At 31.1% G+C, this 7,045-nt stretch overlaps 1 pseudogene; it reads right to left on the reverse strand.

Annotated features, from left to right (window-relative positions):
• Positions 1–3,127: 3,127 nt before the first annotated feature.
• LOC130798948 (uncharacterized) lies at positions 3,128–4,266 on the reverse strand (annotated as a pseudogene).
• Positions 4,267–7,045: the final 2,779 nt, after the last annotated feature.

Below are 7,045 nucleotides of genomic sequence, written 5' to 3' on the forward strand. Positions count from 1 at the left end.
TTAGATATCAGTTTTATTATTTTTGGGGACAAAATAAATTATACGGCGAAAAATATAGATATATTATCCACCTCATACTGTGATAAGTATGAGTAGGAAATTAATACCCACGTATGACCACTATGGCCTATGACTCACCTCTCAATCCATTATTCATCATAATAAACCCCTTCCCCTAAGTTATATCTGTAAGATTATTTTTACTACCCTTCCTTTATACCATTATCATCTTCTTCATAACATCTCAAAGAAACACAAATCTGAGATCAATTTCTACCTTTATCTCTTCACAAAGTACAACAAAAATCTGAAATTTTACCTACCTTCATCTTCTCAAAGTAAATCTAAATAAAAGGCTTTTAATTGAAAAACCCTAAACTCAATTTCAGAAAATTTTCACTCAAATTTTATGATGTTAGAATCTAATTAAAGTGTTTTGATGATTGTAGCTATTGTAGAAGAAGGAGGACACATCTAATTATCACCATCTCCATCTCTTTTTGGATTAGAAGTAAGTTTTTTTTATGTGTTCTTGATTTTACTTGCAAGTTTATTTAATGGTCAATATATAGGACCTTAAATTGACTTTTAAATTGTTATGTGCTAGGTTTTTAGAAGGTCTTTTGTTGGAATAATTCTAGCATCAAGAAGGTGCCATTTTGAGGTAGCCATTGAAGAACTAGCAATTGAAGTGAATCTTTGGTTTTGAAGTTTTATGTGACTGTGTGAAAATTGAACTTGCTCAAAAGTAACTCACAAATTAATCTATTTAAGCATAAATTGAATGTTTTGAAGTAGTTTTAAGTTCTTAAATGGTTGTTGATTCATGTATAAAGTTGAGAGTAAATTTCAGTTTATGTGAGCAAGTTCTGTCCGAACCTGTGTTGCTGTTTTTGAGACAGTTAGAGTACTTACGGGGTTCTGATGTCTTGATGAGATTTGTAGAGCTTCGAGTTGCGGTCGTGTGGGCACTTGCATCCCTCCAAAATGAGTTCGTATGAGAGAGTTATTTTCAAAATAGTGAAATACCAATAGGCTGTCATGAAAACCAATAATAAGCTTTCTGTTTTGCCATTTTCGAGGATGTTCTAATTGTCTCTGGGTTTTAATGTCTTCATAAGAATAGTTGAGCTCTACGTCATGGCGCGTAGCCACTTGAATCGCCTCTATACGAGTTCTTATCAGGAAGTTATGACCAAATTACTAACAGGTGTCCTGATATGGTACTAAAATGGAATTTATTAAGTGGGATTAGAAACTATAAAATAAATTTGATGTTTAGGGTTATTTATTGGGTATTTGAGATTAATTTAGGGTTATTATTCTTTCTTTATTGATTGGTATTGTTGAGTTATGATTCTTATTTGAGTAATATGGGGTGTTTGGTTCAAGTATAAATTTGGGAACATAAGAATTGATTAGGTATTGATTAATTGATATAAGTTGGTTATTGGGATTTAAGAATTGTGTAAAATTAGTTAAACTCCACTGATAGTAGCTCAAGTTCTTACACGTTGATGGTTGATGATGAATTGATTGGTATTTTAAATGGTGATTGTTGATTTCAAAGAAAATCAATTGAATTATTTTGTTTTATAATAAATATTCGATATTGAATAATGTCCGTTTTTGGGAATCGGCAACGGATATTTATATCTGGATTATTGTGAAATCCTATAGCTTGATAATAGGTAATGGTTATTCGGATCGGTCTCGAGCCCCCGATCCTGTTTCGTTCTTGCAAGAACCGTATTTTTGGTGATGACGATCACCCGTGTTCTCAGGATTTAGATTAAGCCTACTTCCTGACGGTCCATATATGCCCACATTTTAAATCGTTATTACATTATTATTTTTAATGAGTTTTGAATAAATATGTTTGGTATATAAAGTTTTGTTTGTTTTGCAATGAAAGCATATGTTTCATTTGCCGTATTATTTTGCTATTAACTTGTAAAGTTATAGCCGTATTTTGATTCGTTATGAATTAAAGGTTCATAGCTGTATTTATGTCGATACCAAACGGTCTTTTAAAAGAGTTTGGATTTGGATAAAATAATGTTTATAAATTGCTACCAAGTGAACAAGGAATTTGATTGGAGATGTTTGGTAATGACTTGTATATAAATGTAATAGTTTGTTGGAATACTCAACAATTCAATTGTTGATAGTTTTTGATGGGGCCTATCCTTTACGGGGGATAGATCCACTTTCAGCTTGCCAACTTTAGTGCGGATGGATGTGCTGCTCCTTTATGTGTCATGTGTTGCGATAGCAAGGACATCGTTTTTGGAAGTTAACTTATAATGATATTTTTACAAATCATGTGTCGTAAAAACAAAATTTAAATGAGTTTATAATGTATTAACTTAACTTATAACTGGGTTGTAATTAATTGTATTACAGTTATGTAAAGTTTTTAAATAATCTGATATTGGTTGCTGTGGCTATTGAGCCATAGGTCGGATTCAGCCCAGACTTCTATAAGTCTTCCGCTTTGCTTTATAGATAGTAATATTATACTATTTACGCTGGGTCGGGCTGTTTCAGCATCATTACCACAAGAATCATATAATTTTGACAAAGCTAACCTTAATTGGGGAGTTTGAAATCTAATTGCTTTAACACTTTTAATTCGACTCTCCCAACGAGTATTAGATAAACACTTAAGAGTAAGTTTGGAAACATTGTCAAGCAAAATTTTCCATCTTTTTGTAGAACCAGAAAATAGCGTGTAAAGGCTTTGAACAATTCCAAAGAATGAAATAGCTCTAGTGCAAGAATGTGCCATGCTGCTAAGAGCTAGATTTAAACTATGACAAGCACAAGGCACATATAATGCTCTCGGGTTCATTTCAAGTAAACGCTTTAGTACCCCTTGGTGCTTTCCCTTCACATTTGAGCCATTATTTTAACCTTGGCCCCTTATGTCATTAATATTAAGATCAAGAGACTTTAAAGCGTTTTGCAATCCTACAAAAAGTCCTAATCCTGATGTATCATCCACCTCTAAAAACTCTAAAAAGTGCTCTTCAATTTTATTTTTGGATATATTCACACAACGTATTATCAAAGTCATTTGCTCTTGATGAACAATATCCGGGGTATAATCAAGAATTATTGAAAACTATTTAGTTTCTTTGATTGTCTTGATTATAATAATTTTCACGCTATGGGCCAATATAAAAATCATTTCATTTTGAATGTTATGCCCAAGATAATGATAATGGATTTCACGATTCTTAATGCGTCTAACATGATCTTGCATTATAACATCAAATTCCTCAATCATTTCAACCAATCCTAAGAAATTACCATTACTATCTTGATAAAGTTTTTCATTTGATCCTCTCAAAGGCAAATTATGAGTAGCACAACATTTAAAAGCAGAATAAATTCTTAGTATCACTTGTCTCCATCGTTCTCTCTCTTTTGCAATAGTTTCTTGCAATTTTTTATCAATTGTTTCATTTTTATTCAACCTTACCCTTAACTCATTCCAAGTAATCATATTATTCATATGTCTATTGCTATTTTTATGTTGTTTGAGTCTCTCACTAATATGTTTCCAATTCTTTAATCCTTCATTTGACAACAAACAATTAATACTAACAGATTTGAACAATTGGCAACAAAAACAAAATACTTTATCAATATGTTTAGAATAAACCAACCATTTTCTATCACTAAGCTCACCATTACTCAACTTTCTATAAAAATGAGCATACAAAAAACGTCTATTGTAATCATCACGAGGAAAATCAATGTTTGACTCTCTTATAGGCCCCTTCTCAACTAAAATGTCTCTTAGTTATTATCAAGATTTGCCCAATTTGAAGGATCATAAATATCCAAATAAGGAGTATTATGATCATTTGGCACATTATTTGGCATATTATCTCGAATATCATTAGACATATCATTAGGCACATTGTTTGGAATACCATTAAACATATCATTAGGCACATTAGTTCGAATATCATTAGACATATCATTTGACACATCATTTGGCATATCATTTAGCACATCATTTGGCATATCATTTAGCTCATTATTAGTGTCATTTTGGACATTATTTTCATTTTCATTTTCATTTTCATTTTGGTCATCATTGTCATTTGGTGAATTTACTGAGTTAGTCTCATGAGAAACTTCATTTCAAAAAACAATTTTGTGAATAGCACCTTGTTGTGATTTAATTAACTCTTCATTACGCTTTCTCTTCTTTCTTTTTGTATTTCTAGATAAATATCTTCTTGGCATCATATATGCAAATTTTAAAGATTCAAACAATAGCACCTGATATGAAGTATTTCTTTTTCCTTGCAATATCTCTAAGACCTTTAAACTCGACTATAACCTGAAAATTATAAAATTAGTGACATATTTATTAATCTATAACAATTATACAGTATACATGATACATTTAAAAATCAAATATCCAGAAAGTCAAAAACATTCCATTAAAAATCAAAAACTTTTAAAAACCTATTCCACTACTTGTATACTATTGTCTATTAAAAATCAATATATTAAAATAAGAAATTAATTATATTAAAAACCAATTTCATTTCCCATTCAACAATCAAATAACATACTTTCTCAAGCAGGGTCTTCAAAACCCAGTTGACAACAGTGACCAGACGAAGTCACGATTCAAGAACAAAAATACAAAATTCAATTATTTTTTCACCAAAATTTAGGAACATAACAATTAACACCAAAATATTAGACTTAAACAGAAACGGGAACAACAACAAGATGGGGGGTGAATTGTTGTTGTTACGAGTTTATGCGTTTTTGCCCTATTTTTGCGGAATTAAATAAAATAAATAAAACTTAAACTTAGAGCGTAATAATGAAAGAGACAACACGAGTTATATGTGGAAACCTTCTAGGCCTAATTAGAAGGAAAAACCACGACCCCACGGGATTTGTAAATTCTCCACTATGTTTAAGGCAACTCGTTACAATTACATTAAACACCTTGCTTCACTCGACGCACATGAACTAGGCCAACTTCTCTTTACTATTGCTTCACTCAAAGCAACAAACTTAGCTTTACTAAAAGCTAAACTTCTTACTAGCTTCACTCAAAGCTATCAAATTCCCCCTTAGACTCATCCAAGTCTAATTACAAATATCACTCAAAAACCCTTACAAAAAGGATAAAAGTTCTCTAAAATAAAATCAATGAGTTGCACAAGAAAATATTATAAAATTAAATGGCGTTTTTAAAACAAAATTTTCTTGTAAAAATTCCAAAAATAATAGTATGCTAGAATAAGCACATACGTTTCATACTAAGGAACAACCGAATTGATTGCTTATTTATAGAATTAAATTCCCTAATAAAATGGAATATTCCAACCATTATTCCCTTATCCCAAATAATAAGGAGAGTAATCTGGATCTCAAAGTCCAAGTTAACTTACGGTTATTCTCTGAAAATAGGCAATTAGACTTGACCAACTCAAGTGTACGGTCATTCTAACAATAACCACTGTTCCCGATTACTAATAATAGCTTCTGTTCCCTTAAGCAGCAGTTCCCTAGTACTAAATTTAGCTGCAGTTTCTTTTTCCAATTATAACTGCTGGAACTTTAAACTAAAAAATAGATACGGTTGAGATTTCTAATAATAGGGACGGTTGCTAATTACTAATAATAGGGATGGTTACCTATTTACTAATCTTAGGAAATGTTTATTCTAAACTTCCACAGAAAAACGGCTGCTATTCCTAAATTTAGTAAATTCAGTTTATTTACTAAATATAAATCCTAAAATAAAGGTTAATTAAAAACGTCAGATACTTTGGATAAATCTTTGCCAATTAACTTTAATAAATTATAATTGCACCAAATTAACTTTATTTAATACATCAACTAAAAATAAGAATACAATTAATAACAGAAATTTAGTAGACGTATTTTCAGCTGACTTCGACAAAGGAACAGTGCGCTGTCTCCAGTCTCCAGTTTTGTTAGAACATCAAACTTGGGAACAGTAGACCTCCTGTCTCCATTTTACATCCCAAGCGATATACTCTCCTAACATCTTTTGGATCCTTTTGACATGTACATTTCCATAGACCAAGTCATAGGTGCTATCAACGATCATAGTCAAGATCGGATATTGACCTGCACACAATCTCTAAAAACATATTCGTTTAACTAAAGTGTAGTCATCATCAAAACTCAAGAGTTCCAACAAATTCCCCCTTTTTGGTGATGACAAACTTTTTAAACAAACTTAAATAAAATTGAGTAAAATCAATATTATAGAGTATGCCAGAGATTATATGGAACTTGGCATGTTAAATGATGTTGCATGAACTAAGGGGGAGTAAAGGTTCAATAGTAAAAGGTAAAATGTTACTAAATACTAAGTATGTATTTAGGGGGAGTATTTCATTTTATTTACATGATTTTAATTATTGTTGCATATATGTATGATTGTACATGTTTTTGAGAGTTGAAAATTAAATTTCTATTTCTTAAAATTATTTGTTACATATAAATATACAAAAATGAGATTTATAATTAGATACCTTTAATTAATAAAGGATATTTAATTATCTTAAAACAAAATTGTTTGCTTGATATGTGTTTTGGACGTCAACTATGCATTGAACTCTTGTTCATGAATTTGGTTCTAATCAAATTAGTTTTTAATGAAACTCATGATCATACTCCTTATTCACACACTCTTTCACGTTACCAACTCACTCAAACCGATCAAGCTTCACTCACATCAATTGTGCTTTTTCCTAAGTTGTCCAATCAACATTTATTAAATTACAAATGCATTGTACCTCATCTCCTTCATATAACATGTGAACCGACCCTTTCCTATTGCATTCCAAACTTTTCTGATTTTGTGAACAGTGGTATCAGACATTTTTTTTAAGCTTTCAAACACTCTTTCCATGGCCCCTAAAAGAAAACTCACTCGCTCCTCCACAAAATTTGAAAGAGGAGAATCATCAAAATCCCCAATGGATGAACCGATAACTCCATCTATTCCCTCACCCTTAAGTGCTGT

The sequence above is a fragment of the Amaranthus tricolor genome, chromosome 13, assembly GCF_026212465.1.
Source record: "Amaranthus tricolor cultivar Red isolate AtriRed21 chromosome 13, ASM2621246v1, whole genome shotgun sequence".
Taxonomy (NCBI): Eukaryota; Viridiplantae; Streptophyta; class Magnoliopsida; order Caryophyllales; family Amaranthaceae; genus Amaranthus; species Amaranthus tricolor.